The following is an 18,093-nucleotide window of genomic DNA, read 5'->3' as shown; positions in this document are numbered from 1 at the left end:
CTTAAGACTCTGCAATGTCCCCCATCCTTGCCCCTGCAGCATGCCCATATTCCTGGGCTTAGCACTCAAGGCTTCCCAAATAAGACATCAACTCAGCTGTCCAGTCATTTCTCCAACTAGCCTTCCATTCCTCTCTGGAGCATCATTATTTATGGAGGTAATCATATCTCCAGTGCCTGGTGAATCTGAAGGGCTCCATATTTGTTTATTGTACCCAGGAGGTGTGTGCAATGACTCACAGATGTGCCCTTGGAGACATCCACATGTCATTCTCTGTCTTTGCTTCTTTTGCTCCCTTTTCCTGGGTGCCAGCATATGGCTCTCCCAATGGCTTTGGCCCGGGGTGCCCTCTGGTTGCACTCACGCTAAACTCAGCACATCTCTAATAGAACTATTGATTCCCTTTCTCTTCCCGCCCCACCCAGTCCACTCCTCCCACGGGGCTCACTCCTCAGGTGAGAAACCCAGAGTTGTCCTTGCATCATTTCTTTCCCTTCTAGCCACATTAAGTCCATCAGCAAATCTCAGCAGCTGTACTTTGTGATTGGCAGAATAATGGCCCCCAAAGATGTCCACATCCTAATGCCCAGAACCTGTGAATATGTAGACTTGCATGGCAAAGGGACTTTGCAGATGTGATTAAGGTTAAGGACCTTGAGAGGGGAAGATTACCCTGAATTATCCAGGTGGGGCCCCATATAATGTAAGAGTCCTAAAAAGCCAGGACTTTTCCAGGCTGTGTTCAGTGGGAGAGAGAAGACAGCATGAGAAAGATTCAACACCCTGTTACTGGTTCTGAAATGTAGGGAGCTTTGTGCAAGAACTCTGGAAGCTGGAAAAAAGTCAAGGAAACAGAGTCTCCCCTAGAGCTTCCAGAAAGGAATACAACCCTGGCAACACCTTGATCTTAGCCGGTGAGACCCTTGCTGAGTTTCTAAGTTACAGAACTGTATGGCAATAAACCTATGCTGTTTTAAACCATTCAGTTTGTGGTAATTTGTTATGGCAGCAATACAAAATTAACAGAGACCTCCACAGATCCATCCTGAAAATTACTTCCCTCCATCTTTCCCTGGTCCAATCTAAACCTTTGCAATGGACTCCTAACTGGTCTCCCTCCTCCACTCTTCTCCAACCCTCTTCTCCACCTGCCCCTACAATCAGGTGTCCACTAGAAGCCAGAATGGTCTTTTAGTTTTCTGAACTTTTTATTTTGAGACGATTTCAAACATGTAGAAAAGTTGGAAGAAGAGTACAAAGAACTTACTTGGACTCATCACCCATATCCATGTCCTTCAGTTGTTAACATTTTGCCATATGTGCTTGGTCATATTCATTCCCTCTCTCTACCTTGCCCCATCCCCGTTGCCCCACAATGCCTACCCTACTTCTCACAATCTCTAAAGCTGTTGTCAGGCCCAGTCTCCCTTGCGGAGGCCCTCTGCTTCTACTCACCCCATTGTTTACTCTGCCCAAGGCACACTGCCCTTTTTCTGCCCTCCCCAAGTCTTTTCTCCTACAATTTCATCTGCTGAGCACATGCTTCCCTCCTTCTCATCACTCAGGCCTCAGCTCTGTTGTCATTGCCTCTGCAAGTTTTAAAGCAGTCCCCCACCCCCACCAGCCACTCTGTCGCATTGCTCCATTCTGTTTTCTTGACAGCATTTATCAGGGTCTGAAACCAACCTATTTGATTTTTGTTTGCTTGCTCATTTGTTTTTCATTCACTTGCACGTTGCTCTTTGAGCTGGACTCTGTGTTTCCCACTTACTATCCTCAACTTCCAGAGCAGTACCTGGTACATAGCAGGTGCTCAACAAATATTTGGTGAGTCAATAATTTTCTGTTGCACACCATTTAGCCTTTTGCACATATCTAACTGCTTTTTAGCTAAGTATCTTTTCTTAAGGGCAAGAAGCATCATTTCTTTCCCTTTCAAACCTTCATCTCTTGGTGCCCAGTACATGGCAAGTGCTTGGGATTGTTAGTGGATTTTCTTCCTAAGTGTGAGTCCCCTGTGAGCAGGGCCTGGATACCTTCCCCACACCACTCCTGAGCCTAACACTGCACTCTGTCATCTAGCTAGCACCTCCAGTTGAGGCCCACAGTCATAATTACACCTTCCTTCTCCTGCATTGGCCTTTTCTTTGCAAATTTTCAAAGAAAAATTTCCCCTCAACACTGTTGTGGGGAAACAGGGCAGAAAGCACTAGCCCCACTTGATGGATGATGCAAATGAAGCAAAGACAGGTTAAGTGGCTTGCCCAAGTCGCACAGGTAATTAATGGCAGAACAAATCCCCTGATTCCTAGCCCCGTGCCTTTTCCTCCAGCCCACAGAGCAGCTGCCCTGTGCCCCTCCCCTCAGGGACCGAGGAGACCAAACCTGATATTATGGGCACAAAGCTTTTAGCACACCGGCAGAGGGCAGGAAGCTATGTGGTTAGGTGAGCTCTGAGTATGTGTGGGTCTAATTGCTTTTCATTTCCTTTCCTTTTATTCATATGGTCATTCATTCACTCAGGCAGACATTCATTCAAGAAGTGTTCATTGAGGGCGTCCCACATCCTCTTTCTGCTTGGCATAGAGGAGGGCGCCGGGGAAGAAGGCAGGAGCCACCCAAGAAGCTTGATCTCAAATGCAAGAGATTCAACTAATACATATGAGGCGATGAACACGTAAGGTCATGCATGACAGTGTGGTAGGAACTGGAAAATCAGCTCCCAGGGAAAAGCTGGCAATGATCAGTCAGGAAAAGCCTCTTGCAGAAGGCAAACTTCTGCAAGAAATGATAAACTTAAATTGGATTAAAGGCGGCATTGCTGGCAGGCCAGGGATAAACTCCACTGAGATAAATTGAAGAACTCAACACAAACTTATGTACAACCATAATAATCAACAAATCCTTGCAAAATACTGAATAGGGATTGACTCCTTCCAACAGCAATTATCCCAGTGCTACCCATTCCTGGCTTTTGGGGCAAGAAGCCCTCAGCCCTCCAGGGATGGGCATTTGACTCAAACTAATTTAATCAGGATTTTAAAAGCTAGATAGGGACAGAAAATTTCTCTTTTTGATGGTAGATCAGTAGATTGAATTATATAACCCAGTTGGACATGGTCTTTATGCCTAAATCTTCACATTCTCATCGGTGTGAGCCCATTGTAAATAGGATTTCTAGAAGATGTTATTTTTAGTTAAAGGTGTGGCAAACTGAGTGATAGTGGGTCTTAATCTAGATTACTGGAGACCCTCGAAAGAGCCAGAAGCCAGAAGTCAGTGGCAACAAGAAGAGCAAAGGAAAGAAGACATTGTCATGGGATAGGAAAGCCAAGGAGGGAGTGCTGGCAACTAGCAACAGAACACTGCAAGACTCAGAGAGAAAGGAACCCTCACCTTTATCTTGATTTTGGACATCCCTACTGTGCTCAGTCTCCCTTTTCTATTCCTTATTCACAGCTTAGATAGATTCTATAACTTTCAGATAATTTTCAATTATTAAAACTCTGTCCAGTTTAAAGTATAATCTCAAGCTGAATTGGAATCACATCTCTTTGCCTCTCTCCATGCAGGCTTAAGAGGTCTCCTTAGCCCCCACTGAGTGTTGTCCCAGCACTACCATGTCCTGATGAGTGGAGGGCGGGGTGGGGGTGGGCCTGGCCAAGCTTTAAGAAGAGCCCAGCTCCCTCTCTCCTCAATGTCTGGCTCCTCCAGGATGTGAGGGCAGGGAGGGGCCACAGTGTAAAGAACAAGTGTCTTTTTATCCAGCAGGTGCTGAGGTTTCCTCTCTCCAGGGCTCTTGCTTCTTCTCAGTCTGCCTGGTGGCAGGTGTCCAGGGGTGCTGCTCTCTCATGGGCCTTCTGTGAGTTTCCAGGGGGCCCCAAGAGGCCTCTCCATGCACAGTCTTCAGACCTGGGAGAGTTGACCCAGCCCTGGGCTCCACGTCTCCCAGCTCCTTCACCTCTTTACCTTGGGGGAACCCACCTCACGGCCTCCCACTGCTGGGGTCTCCCACAGATAAGGTGGAGTGAAATGATTCACTCTCTCTTTCTCCTTCACTCTATAAAACTGCAATTATGAAAGTTTTTACCGAAGTGGTATCCAAACACTTTCTTGGCATGTTCTCTGTGACAATGTGCTTTTCACCTTCATTTATCCATATAAGTATTCTAGAAGAAGAGGGGGTACTCTTGAGGAGTTTGGTGTTTCATTGGGGAGGTAAGAACAGCACAGATGCAATACTCAGACACCCGGACAAAAGAAACTCCCATCAAGATGTTTCATTGCACATGAGTAGGGACAGGTAGACGGTGTTCAAAGCATCTTCAAAGTTGGACCCAAAAGTCAGACAGCTTGAGTTCAAATCCAGCATTGTCACTTGTTAGCTGTGGAACCTGAGCAAGTTACCTCACCTGTCTATGCCTCTGTCTTGTCACCAATAACATGGGGATAACAATAGTACCTGCCTCGTGTGGTTTCTATGAGGGTTAAATTAGGTGACAAATGTAAGGCACTTAGAACAGAGCCTGGCACATAGAACTCAATAGTTACCGTATGATTATGCGTAGTGAAAACCAAACGCTGTTAGGGTCCTAATCAATTGATTCTGTGCAGATGGAATTTAGCAAGACTGCCTGAGGAAGGGAACCACCAGCAGATGGGAGCCCTGGGGTGGTTCTGGGGGATGTGTCATCCCCTTTTAGAAGTGGGGGTGCCTTGACTGTCTTTTCTCCCAAAAAAGGCTTGTCTGCCTCAGAGGCCCCAATGGGAAATGTGTCGGGGGCTGAGATCAGCAGAGGGGGAGAAGATGAGCCCATCCAGCCACCAGGACACCCTGGAGGCAGCAGCCGGGCTGACCAGAGTGGACACGGCAGCAAGATGGTGAAGCTGCGGCTCCTACCCAGAATCAGAGCTGCAGAGTGACCTGGCACCAGGGCCCAGGGTGGTGACGGTGCAGGGGGCAGAGGCCAAGGACCACCCCTTCCAGGAGGAATACTGCACCAGACCCCGTGACCAGGAAATTAACAAAGGCAAGGTACCAGCCCAAAGAGCCCACTCCTAGGGGGTGCGTCGGACAGGATCAGTACTGGACATGCTTTTCAGATGAGGTCCTGACTCCCAGAAAGAGACACACCCTGCCCAGAGTCACACAGGGAGGTGAGGCCAAGCCAAACTTGGAGCCTAAATCTCCAATCCCAAGCGAAATCCGGGCCTCTTCCATCGGCGGGAGGGAAAGTCACTTGTGATAACAATAAAACAGGAGCCAGGGGCAGAGCCAGAAAGCAGGGTTGCAAATTGTCCGGGAATTCCAGTGCCTGCCGCTCCCCAAGGACGCTGCCGCTGGCCTGCGTGTGTTCGCGGAGGTGCGGCGGCTCCCAGGGCTCAGCTCTGCAGAAAGCCAGCCCGCAAAGCTTCCCACAGCATCTGCCAAGAATACACCCGACATAATAATTTCTTTGACCTCCACCACATGAGTTTCTGAAAAGAACAAAACAGCATCATTCCCTGGCATTTACAGTTTAAACCTTTCCTATTCAAGTTTCTAACAAAAAAAGCCACCAACCCATTCTGGCCGTGATTAAAATTCATAGGCTTGCTGCAGAGAACAGATGCAGAAGCAATTTTAGGCCAGTCATATCCCAGGTCTGCAAAATTAATTTGACAGGTTTGCATTAAAGCACTGATCAATATCCACTTTAGAGCGGCAGAGGCTAACTGAGAAAAAATAAGTGACCGGAGTGTTACCAGACGAGAAAAAATGAATCTTTGAGACTTTTCTCCCTCTAAGCTTGCACCTACATCAGGAGTCCTGACCTCAATCCATTGATCGGCTGCAGTTAACATGACAAAGGGCCCAGCAGATAGACCGGCGCGGCCTACCAGGGAACAATCACCCGGATACACTAAATGTTTGACGGAGTGACTAGACTGTGGAATTAGGCTGGCCTTCCCCAGGCCCGCCCCAGGCCTGTCTTCCTGACTCCTCCCCCTCCCTTCCCACCAGTCATTTGCAGAGACCCAAGCTGAGCTAAACTTCCTTCCACAGGGGGGTGTCGGGAGATGTCCTGGGGCAGCCGGGGACAGGCTCAGTTTAGCCACCAAGAAAAAGGAGGCAATAGCAATTAAGAGCAAACCCTTTTTTCAGACAGCACTTGCGAATGAAGGGAACGGGGCTGACGTCAGCCGGGTCTTCCAAAGGGTTTGATTCAAGGGAGGCCAACTCCAGGCCATGGCAGGGGCCCAGATGGGCTGGGAGGGATGGGCTCTGGGTGGCTTTTCGTTTTATTTTATCTTTTCATTTGTCTTCTGGGATGTCAGAAATGTGTTTCAAGTTCAGAACATCCTCTCAGTCTTCTGTTCTTAGGCCTTGTTGCTGTTTCCCTGCCCTCTCTCCCAGCTCACTGCCAATTTCACCAGCAATTCAGTGATTCTAAAATGAGCGCCCACTAGAGATGGGACTCGTGCCAGGCATTGGATATGCAGGCTGGCGCATTCCTGAGGCCCAGTTCAAGCCTTGCCTTCTCCATTTTTCTTATCTCACATCACCCAACTGGTGGGAGCCAGGCCACTGGGCACTTGTCTATATGGAGCAGGGCCATCCGATAGAAATACAACCACAGCCACATTAAAAATACAAAAAGAAACACATGAAATTAATTTTAATATATTTTTAAAATTTTATCCAGTATACCTAAATGCAATCATTTCAACATGTAAAGAATAAGAAAAATTATTAGTGTAGTATTTTCCATTCTATCTTTTGGTACAAAATCTTACAGTACATTTCAGATTGGACTAGCAGCATTTCAGGTGCTCAGTAGCCACAGGTGGTTAGTGGCAACTGTATTGGGCAGAGGAGAGATAGAGTCCCAGGCTGCTGACCTCTGGGTTTCATTGCTGTACAGCCACGGGTGGAACTTTATCCTGTCCTTCTGCATTTCCATCCTCTACGGCACCTGACCAGGGCAGTAAAGGTATTTAGTCCTCATTCACAGCACCAATTGTTAAATGCCCTGTTGACAAAGCAGTCGGAACAGTAAGCACGAATACCTCCAGCCCAATGCAGGGGGCCATGCTGTTCAGATAGACACAAGGCTGTGGGCTCCCCAAGGACAGTGGCATGGCCTAGACCTCCATCTACCTCGGTAGCCAGTACAGTGTGAGGCTCTCAAAGGGTACCTCCTCACTTCAATATTTAAATATTTTAAAGCAGTATGCGAATATAAAGTCTTCATGCTCTTTGTATTATTATTGACTGTGGAAACGCAAGGGCTGTGAGTTACAGTCCCAGGGCCTTGGTGTCTGTGTCTGGGCAATAACCCTCTCTGATCCTCTACCCCCACCCAAGAGAGTGGATCTCCTTTCTTCAGCTTTGATTGCAGACAACTTTGTAGAAATCCTGAGTGTTGGATTGCTTCATTTGATTGGTCTAATAAATAAGGAATGGACTAACGTTAGTGCAGATGGCTGCCAACTAAGTAAGCCATTCCAAGATCCCAGAAAGAGGGCCACAAGTGTCAGACTGAAGTACTTGGGAAAAGGACATGCCACTAGGTAGATGAGTGGTTTCTCAAAGGCTGGTGCTGGAATCATCTGAAGGTTCTTTCACTCGCGTGTTTGGCTCCTGGACTGGGATGACTCAATGCTGAGATTGCCAGCTGGAGCACATGGTCTCTTCATGTGACCAGCTTCCTTTCAATATGGTGGCCTCAGAATAGTGGAACTTCTTACATGGAGGCTCAGTCCTCAAGCCCACATGTTCCAGTGAATAAAGTAAAGCTACATCACCTGTGAGCAGCATGGGAGGTCACACATTCTCACCCTACCACACTCTATGGTGGAAGCAGACAGAAGCTCAACCAGATCCCAGAGAGGGGACAGAGGCTTCACCTCTCAGCGAGAGGAGCATCAAATCATTTTTGGTCCATGCTTTAAAGGACAATCTTTGTCAAGCTCAGTTTCTTTATCTGTAAAGTGAAGATAATCATACCTACTTTATACATTGTTGTGTGGATTAAATAAGGTAATTATTTAAAGTGCTCAGTGCAGTGCCTGGCACACAGTCACCATGAGGTAAATGTTGGCTTTTATTATTGTTGGTGGCATAGGCAAATGGAGCTGTCACCAAGCACTTTCTGACAACTTTGCTTTATAGGCACATGTGCCCTGCTTCATGCTGGGTGCTGAGAGGGAAGCCTGGAACCCATTCTCTGCCATCAGGTTGAGGAAATAAAATGGAGACCTACAACAATCAGCAATTGCAAGTGAAATGATGTAGGAGAGACACAAATCCACAAGCTCAGGAAAGGGAGAGAAAAGTGTAATCCAATCTAATGAGAGAAGGCTTTGCAGAGGAAGTAGAACTTGAGTTGGAACTTGAAGGATTTAGAATAGACAGGAGAGAAAGAGGTCAGACTTCTGGGTGACATATACTGACCCACAAGAAGACAGAGACAGAAATTGGCAAGTTCCCACAACAATAGGGACAGCAGCCCTTTGCAATGGTTTTAACCTCTTTTAGCTTCCCCAGCAGTAAAATGGGGAGGAAAAAGAGTGTCACAATAGTGGAAATCCGTCTGTCCTACTACAATCTTTCTGCTTCCTTTCTTCCGTCCATCCATCCAATAAATCCTGTCAAATCCAGTTCTAAATGCTAGGGATACAAAGATGAATAAGACAACCTCAGCTGTCTTGTAGTCTTCTTCACTATATTCTGGGGAGACATTTTAAGGGAACATATTTTGATGTAAGAATATTCTCCAGCTCAGCTTTTCGACTCAGTGCTATTAAGCACCCCACGTCTGGGTAGGGCAGTCTGACATCTTGCTGTCTGCTTATAGTTGAGCTGATTAACTGTACAGTCCATTTATAGAAACTAATTCTGATCCAGCAAATGAAAGAGGAGGAGATAAACAGATTCATTGAGTCCCATTTAAATATTAGTTACTTTACTAGGGACTTGATATTCTGCTTTCTTACTGAATCTAGTGAAGTAGGTGTTATTAGCTCCATTTAATAGATGAGGGATCAGAAACTTAGAGTAAAGCAACCTGACCCAAAAAGTGGGTGGTGGGTTGGTATTTGAGCCAAGTGGGTCTGAATCCAAAGTCCAGGGCCCGCTTCATGCACCCTTGGTCCCTGGAGTCCTCTGAGGCTAGTAAGTTCAGTGCATTCACTAGCCACTTCTGTTCTCTCACATGGTGACCAGAGGATCAATTAGATCCTTCTTTCCTATATGGCTGTGATGCTTCCAACCCACTATCAGAAGAAATTGTCTCACTTGGGTTACCTTTCCCCTGCACAAGAATATGCATCTCTTGTGAGCATTAGGACTGGGTGCCTAATACTGTACAAGCACACACACACATGCATGCACGCATGCACGCACATGGCATGGAATGGCACTTTGCTCCTAGGGAAACATTCTCAAAATGTCGGTTGGTTTCAATATGAATTGAAACTGAAAAGTAGTGAGGCTGAGTTTTCATGGAACCATCCTCACTTTCAACCGTCTTCACTAGGACCAGTGACTTCTGTTGGTAATATTTATTAGCACCCAGTTGTGAAGCAGACAAAGCAAAGCCCACAGGCCTTTGGGGGAATGAACCACTTCTCTGGTTTCATTTAGTGCCATAGGTTTTCCCCGGTGGACCAAGAGTGTAAAAAATAATCAGCTCAGAGCCTGTATCTATCTCCTGGGCACAGCTTCCAATGTTAGCTCTCAGCACATCTAAAATAGGGTACTCCTTCTCCGCCAGATGTTAAGGCCTCCCCAGAGTGGTAGGGATCTGTGAAAACTCAAAGGCCTTCTCCTCATCAGAAGCCCCAGGCCCAGTGGCCCCCACAGCCACACTGGTGGGCAGGAGACAGCCTCAGCAGAGCTGACTCCCTGCGTGTGCACCAAATATATTTCCTAGCTTTTCAGTGGATACAGATGGCTGCCTTTGGATATGCACATTGGAATAACTGTTGTTTAACATTCTGATGGAGCCACCAATTCAATTATTAGTTGCATTTTTCTAAGTGTAGTCATATATCCCCCAGTCATTCTTCAGGGGTGTTAATCTCATGAGACTTAAAGGGACACAGAATGTACGTGTGGGTCAGTAACAGGGTCAGACTGGGGCAGTATCTACCTATTAGCCTTCCATTTTGGCAACAATACAGTCATACCTGGTACACATGGCAGGTCCCAGAACCTGTCACTATTAATATTGTCACTGATGCAAGGTGGCTCAGATTTGCCTAAGCCATTTCAATGACAATATCACTATTACTCAAACCACAGTAGTGGACATCAAATCACAGAAACAGACAACAAAAAAATATGGGAAGTAAGGATTTGTTAGGACAGGGAAGTGGGGAAAAAATGACAGATATGTAAAGTCAAAAGTATGTATATTTGGAACAGTTCTAGCCCAAGTAGAGTAACTTAAGGGACTCTGAGCAAAGCCTTTTGCATTTCTGCCATACAGACATTTATTTGGGCACACACCATTCATTCATTCAGCAAGCACTGATCTATCTATCTCTTAGGATGTTCTACCCCAATTCTAGAGATTACATAAGGATATAAAGTAAACAGCAATATTCCTATCTGCAAGTCTAATCAGAAAAGAGCACAAACAGTCATAATACATGTTAAATGCCATAACAGAAGATTCACAGCAGGACAGGGAATGTTCAGAAGAAGAAGAACAAATCGTTTCAGCAGGAGGAAATCATGGAGGGATTTCTGGAGGAGGTAACATACGAGGAAGCTTGTGGAAAGATCTTTATGGGAGAGAATGACAACCAAAACCAAAAATGCTCTGCAAATAACACCTGTATTGCCTACAGAAATGACCATACTATCGTCCCTGACTGGTACCGGTCTTACTCTTTCTAGCAGAAGCACTAGTCTCATACTTTCCCACTGCTGGTACTGGCAGAGACCCCCTATTGAAGGAGCAAGGGCTCTGGGTGGGAAGTGTGTAGCTTCCAGGCTCTGAGACCAGGGTATCTCTACTTCCCAGCCCAGCCCGCGGCCCCAGCCTTGGCCAGCTGAGTCCCAGAGCCATGCTCTCCATCAACAGAGAGCGCAAACAGCAGGTGACCAGGCAATTAGTTGAATGACCATTTTTCAGATAATGGAGGCACAGAGAGATTAAGTTGCTTGCCTGAGAAGCTAAGATAAAACCGATTTTTTGGTTTACTTGTTGTTGATTTTGACTCCAAAGTCCATCAAAAAGAGTAACTGGGTCAGAAATTGTGTTTCCAAGCCCGCCCTCTCTGGGACCCTCTCCTCCTCCTCCTTCAGTGCTGAGAGCCCTGGTCATCATCAATCCAACCAGCCCTGGTCATCGTCGATCCAACCAGCCCTGGTCATCATCGATCCAACCAGCCCTGGTCATCGTCGATCCAACCAGCCCTGGTCATCGTCGATCCAACCAGCCCTGGTCATCGTCGATCCAACCAGCCCTGGTCATCGTCGATCCAACCAGCCCTGGTCATCGTCGCTGCAACACCCACAGGCCTGCGCTCAGAAGACGCCCCATCCATGGCAGCGCAGCAGGAAGGAAGTCACTGAGCTTTCCTCTCCCACACAGGGCCATCACTTAACCCAATCAACGATGTGCTCCCACTGCAGCTCTTGTCATAGTTCCTGTGAACGCGCATGGCTGTTGACAACGGCTGTTCCCCCCACTAGATGGAACATCCCAGGAGGCCTCGCTACTGTTTCTTCAGCACAAGGGAATGAGAAGTGTTTCCTGGCAGGTGACTTTTAAGCATCTCCCGAGGGGCCAGGAAGAGAAGGGCCCTTCCTGTACAGATCCTGACCAGAGCCCTTAGCTATGCTTGTCTGGGGGTGGGGGTGGAGTTGGGGTACAGAACAGTCCTGCCGGAGAATGGGGTGATGGTCAACTCCTTCTCACTTCAGGAGCGATGGGCCCCAGCAGAGGCCCCAGGAGACACCTGGATGGCAGAGCTGGGGGCTGGGGAGAGGCAGAGGAAGGAGGGTGTGGGGTGGGAGAGCAGTGGGCCAGACTGAAGGTAGAGCGGGGAGAATCCTCTTGTGGGTGGGACTGGACTAAGGTGACCAATTGTCCCAGTTTGCCTGGTTCTGAGAGGCTTTGATGCTAAAACCAGGGAAGTCCCAGGAAACCCTGATGGGTGGCCCCCTGAACAGGAATAACTCAATTTAATGTAATTCCAAAACCTGTACAGAATGTCTGTTTAGGTGATTTTAATCACATACTTCTTTTATTATTAACCTAACTGAGAGTGTACTTTATCTCCAACCAGCTTCTTGAGAGCAACACCTGCTTTATTAAAATTAATAAATGCCTTTTACTGGCTTCTATTATGCACCAGACACTGGCTTTCTATATATTTTCTCCTTTTAATCTTCACAGCTGCTTGAGGTAGATTGTATTGTCCCCATTTTTCAGGCAAGGAAGCTGTAGCTCAGAGGGGTTAAGTAGTTTCCCAAAGGCCTGGGATTTGAACCAGTTTTGCCAGACTCTGAAACCCACCAAACGGTCTAGACAGAGACTGGCTGGGCCAGAACCTGCAATCAGTTCATGATCATCGACAATGGAATATTTCTCAAATGTTGCCTAAATGCCTCCGTGGTGATGGAACACACATTGCACAGGCTTGCCTGGGGTGGGTGGGCTGTGGCAGCTAACCTGGCCCGGGGATACTGAGGGTGGCCTCGCAGCTCCGCTCCAGCCAGACTCCCCATGCTGGCCTTCGGTTCAGGGGTGCCAACACCCCTGGAGAAGCCCTCACTGACCCCAGCTCTCTCCACTAGTCTCACCAAGTGCTAACCTCTGGTGTGCCACTTCCAGAAGATTCATTTGGCTGCTCTTTGCCCCTAGTGGGTGGGGGCAGGGGGCATGGTTGAAGTCAAAGAGTGAAGGATGGGAGCAAACAGAAACCATCACTCATTTGTAGGATAATCTTTGAAAAAAGGGTTCCGGCTCATAGAATCATAGGTATTAGTTCCATCTGGGAAGGACCTCAGTCCCCCACCCCCACCCACCCTGCAGCAAGCAAAGGATGTGTCAGTCCATTGTACAGATGAGCCAACAAAGGCCTAAGGAGGCAGAATCCCCAATTTCAGGAAATTCAAGAAAATGTGCATTTTCAGGGACCACTTTTGGGCAAAGGACAAGAGTCCTGGATAATCATTCAGAATGAGCCCTATTTATTCATTAAATTGCATAGGCTGTGTCTCAATAGGATTTGCAGGCAGATTCATTGTAAAATAGGAGTGGTTCCCATGCATTACTCTCACTCTCTCTGTAAATAAAAAATAAATGCCAAATAACTATGTCAGGCCAGTTGTTTGATGTCTTCTCTCCTGGCACTTAATTTTATTTCATGACATAAAGTAAAGGTGGGGGGGGGAGATGGTGGGAGAAGGGGGGAAGCAGACTTTTGTCAAAGTACAATCTCATTGGTTAACACCTGAGGGGAAAATGACTGAAAAGAACTTAATTCAAAAAATCCTTTAGGCACACAGGAGCTTCTTTCAACCAGTAAGAGTCAGACAGCTCTGGAGAGAGAGACATCAATAAATAATCAGCTGGCTTAGACTTTTAAATGGAAATCCCAGCATCACCACCCAAAGGTAAATTGCATCTTTCCATGGTCTCAAAGTGGGGCTTCATGCATGCGTGGACTGGAAAACTTTGCTTGTTGCAAATGTAGCCTGACCTTTCCTTCTAATATGGGGTGTGTGTGTGTGTGTGTGTTTGTGTGTGTGTGTGTGTGTGTGTGTGTGTGTGTGTGTTTTCATGTATACATAGGGAAACTTGTCGGGCCTCAGAAGCCGCCAGTGGCATCTTTGCTATTTGCATTCACTGTTCTGGCTTAAATCACAAGACCCCTATTCAAACATTACCCCCTGGAAGCAGCTGAGATGGGGTGGGGGTAGGTTCTGGAGCCAAAGGAAGGGGTGCTCAAATCCTGCCCAAGAAGTGCAGACAGGCGCGTCCCCAGGCGGGAGAAGTCCCCGTTGTCCTGCAGAAGAGATTTCTATTTCAAATATGACTGGGGGTATTTTTCTGACCACGCCCAGAATAATATCGCCTCTCAGAGACTTGATTTCTCCACCAGGGCTATGGATTTCTCAAAGTGACAAGGGAGAAGGCTCCCTCCAGGGCGGCCTTGGCGCACCACGGTCCCTGGCTTCCCTTCCCGTCCCCTCGGAGGAGCCGCGCGGCTCAGGCCCGCCGCTTCCGACGCGCTCCTCGGGCGCGGGAGCCGGGCAGGCGCGGGGCCCCAAGGACATCCATCACTTGTCAGCGCATGTTTTATGAGGCGGCCTCGGAAGCAAAGAGCAAGCGCGGGGGTTTATAGAGCTGGCCTCTCTACACCACAAACGCTGCTTCTTATTGCTTGTAATTTTCTCCCAGACTGTCTACACCCTGATCCCTTTGAAAGCAAGCTAGCCTTTGGGTCTTTGCTGGTGAATTGGGCAGAGGAGCCTGTGAGCTAAGGCTGTTCTCCTGACTGCAGAAAGCGCCCAGAAAGCCGAGAATTTGGGAAAAAATGGCAGCCCCACTTCCTTTTTCCTTAGCCCCCTGGGGATGGCGTGGGCAACCCCTTTCTGTGAGTGAGGGTCCCATCCCAGAGGAAAAAGAGGAGGGTGGGGTGATGTGTGGGTTTTCCCAGGTCCATACAGCATGTAGAGAGTCCAAGATGCCTGCCAGGAAAGGGTGGGCCAGAGGCCCGGGGCATGTCTGCTCCTGCTGCGTCTTGCCTAGTTCACTGGCTCCTCTGAATTGAGATGTGCAGTAAAAGTAAAACACACAGTGGATTTCAAAGAGCATAAAAAAGCATGTAGATTATATTATTAATTGTAAACAGTGACATGTGGAAACACATATGATCTATTGTGTTCAAGCTAATTTTGTTTTGTTTTACTTTTTAAAATGTGGCCACTATAAAATGTAAAATTACATGTATGACTCTCATCATATTTCTAATAGACAGCATAGTATCATACGAGCTCTTTTGTATTGTTGGGGGGGGGGTTAAATACCAAAGCTAACATCAATGTTTCTACATTGTCATTCTAAATTAATTAGAATTAAATTACAAGTAATCAGAATAATTTCCATACCTACAAAAAGTGCCTGTAATGTATAGTGTAATTTAAAGCCTAAGAGTGAAACGAACGCCTGGGCACCACCATCTGGTTTAAGCTATACCTGACATATCTGAAGCCTCCCACGTGCTCCTCCTGACCACATCTCCCTCCCTCCCTGACCAGAGGTAATTGCCATCATGAATTTACATGGCTCTTTTTAAGGTATAATTTTCATTTTAAGAAATTATAGAAAAATAATATAGTCACTGAGAATTGATCATGGTTAGAGGATGTCCTGTTTGTTTTCCATTAAATAAATAAAAAAAAACATTAGAGTTGAAGCTGATGTTGCATTTTAATTGCAAACCACCTAACCACACTCCCCTGTGCCCTGGTTGTACTTCTGCACTGAGGCATTAGTGCATCCTCAAATGACAAGAGTAACACCAGTCACTCAGCTGGCCCCAGGCCCCAGTGGGTATGGGGGAGATTCTCACAGGGCACATATGTTCTGAGAAGTGGGGAAGTCAGCAGAGTTTAAAAGTAGCTTCTACCTCCGGCCCCCCCTTGTGGGACATGACATCCAGGGATGAAAGTCTCCCTGGCAGCCTGGGAGATGACTCCCAGGGATGAGTCCAGCCCTGGTATCAGGGGATCAATAATTCCATCCTGACCAAAATGGGGAAAGGAAGTGTAACTGATAAAGTATCCATGGCTGAGAGAGTTCAAATAGAGTCGAGAGGCTATTCTGGAGGTTGCTCTTATGCAAGCTTCAGTTAGACGTTGCTACTTACCATAACTTGGCAAATCCCAATCAGAACCATTCCAGCCAATCCTAAAGAACACCTAGGGCAATATGTAAGATTCCACAAGGATTCCATGTACTAGGGTAACTTTCCAGAACCCTATGGGTCCCTGGACCAGGTAAGTCCTGAAATCTAGAGGGCCAGTCTCTCCAGAACACCAGCTAGTTCCGTCTCCCTGCCCCACATTACTGACAGCCCCTTCAAACATGAAACATTTAGAATGGGCATAGCCCAAATACTCCTAAAGAGTGGGATAGAAAGATCAAAGGTGATGATGGAGTTATACAGAGAAGGTAGGGTTTAACAAACGAATGTGATTGCTGAATCATTGTATTGATATTTCCTTAGTCTCCAGTATCTTAGAGCAGCAAGGGATAAAAATCTAAAATTGTGGGATTGTAACCCATCCAAACTCTGAAATCTGTTCTACAGCTAATTGTTGTGCTGTGCTTTGAAATTTATTGTTTTTAGTATATGTGTTGTTTTTCACAAAAAAGAAAAGAAAAGTGATGATATATATATCCCTTCTAGCCTCCAGTGTTCTGGAGCAGATAGAAGGAAAAATCTGAGATGAGGGTATGATGGCCCATGACAAACTCTGGGATCTGTCTTGTAACTACTTGTTTAAGAGTGCTTTGAAAACTATTGCTTTTTTCCTTCTTTGCTTTGTATGTATGTTATATTATACAATAAAAAAGATTAAAAAAAAAAGTAGCTGCTGTCTAGCATGACACAATTACTTGATGGACATTTGACCCTTAGTTCTGGAAAAGCCCACTAAAAGTCAGTTACATTAGGGACCAGAGAGGCTGATGACTGACCCAAGGTCACCAGCCAGGCAGCATCAGAGTCTGGGTCTCCCATCAAGCATGTGATTTCAAAGGGGCTCAGCTGTCACCAGTGCGGATCACTGAATCGTAAGGCTCTCCATACTAGAAGGTCTGGTATGGGTGAATAGAACTGTGATTTGGGTTTTCTAGAAGCTGCAGATTAAACAGAAAACTGCTTCAGATGGTGAGAAACATTTCTCCAAAATCTGGGTCTCCTTTCTCTGGGAGGTAGCCCCTGCCACTTGATATCACATAACTTTCTTGGCTCATGATGGCGCCTTCTGGCCATCCCTCTGAAGACAGGCAGGCTCTCCATCTAAGCTCTATCTGGGTGTGAAGGAAATGGGGGTCTGGGCTAAGTCCAAGCTATCTTTGTTTTTTCTTTCTTCTTTTCCTTCTTACTAAGTGTTTGATAACATTATTTTCTTATGATTTGTTTTGACCTAAATTGGAGTTGAAATTGCAAAAAATTTCCAGTTAATGGAGATTTCACTGCAATGCTATGTGATCACCAGTAGCCTGATTCATGCAAGGAAGCCCTACATGGAGACATGAAAATAGAAAGTATATGTTTGGCATGCTTGATTCTTGGAGTAGGCAATGAAAGATCTCGCCCATGAGTGGGTTTGGACTTCCTAAGAACTCAAAATGAGAAGCTCAATTTGGCTATCAATAAGAAAGACAGAGGTTGGTTCTTTTCCTCCAAAATTCTGTGGTCCTTATACAGGTCAAGATCTTATGCTTAATGTCTGCAAGCTCTGGCTTTTCAATAAGACCAGGAGCTCTTTGAGATAAGAATTGGGTCTCTTGGTATCACTCCCCATGTCTACCACAATATGCTACGTGGAAGGTGCTTGAAAAACTGGCAGGGGAGGGGAGGAGTAAAAATAATTACGAAAATGTAAATAAGATGTTTGGAAGCCCCAGCACTGTCCTCTTTATGAAAACTTTTTCCTAAGGCCGAAGAGGTGAGTTTGGCATGGGTTTCACCTGTCCTGGGCAGAACGCTTCACTAGAAGCTGGAAGGACCAAAAGAAACCTCAGCGGTTGTTGGCACAGGAGGAGCCTGTGGGATGGAGAGGGGCAGGCAAGGAAGCGAGAAAGAGCACATGTGTTCTGCAGAAACCTCTAAACAATCAAAGGCACAAATACTTCTTCTTATAAATGCACAGTGTGAGGCAGATGTTTAGCCAGGACTATCCCAAGAGAAAACGCCGGCAAAAGTCAGGGAGATTCATGCTCCACAAACGAGGGATTTCCTGGGGGAAGGAGTGGCAGGTAATGGGTTCTGCACATTTTTCCTCCTGATAACTACATTACAAAGTCCAAAGAGACTTCTTCTTCCTAGTGAAACCTTATTTAAATACCACCACCG

The sequence above is a fragment of the Tamandua tetradactyla genome, chromosome 18 (genome assembly GCF_023851605.1).
Source record: "Tamandua tetradactyla isolate mTamTet1 chromosome 18, mTamTet1.pri, whole genome shotgun sequence".
NCBI lineage: Eukaryota > Metazoa > Chordata > Mammalia > Pilosa > Myrmecophagidae > Tamandua > Tamandua tetradactyla.
The sequence above is the reverse complement of the archived record's forward strand: the minus strand, read 5'-3'. Positions refer to the sequence as shown.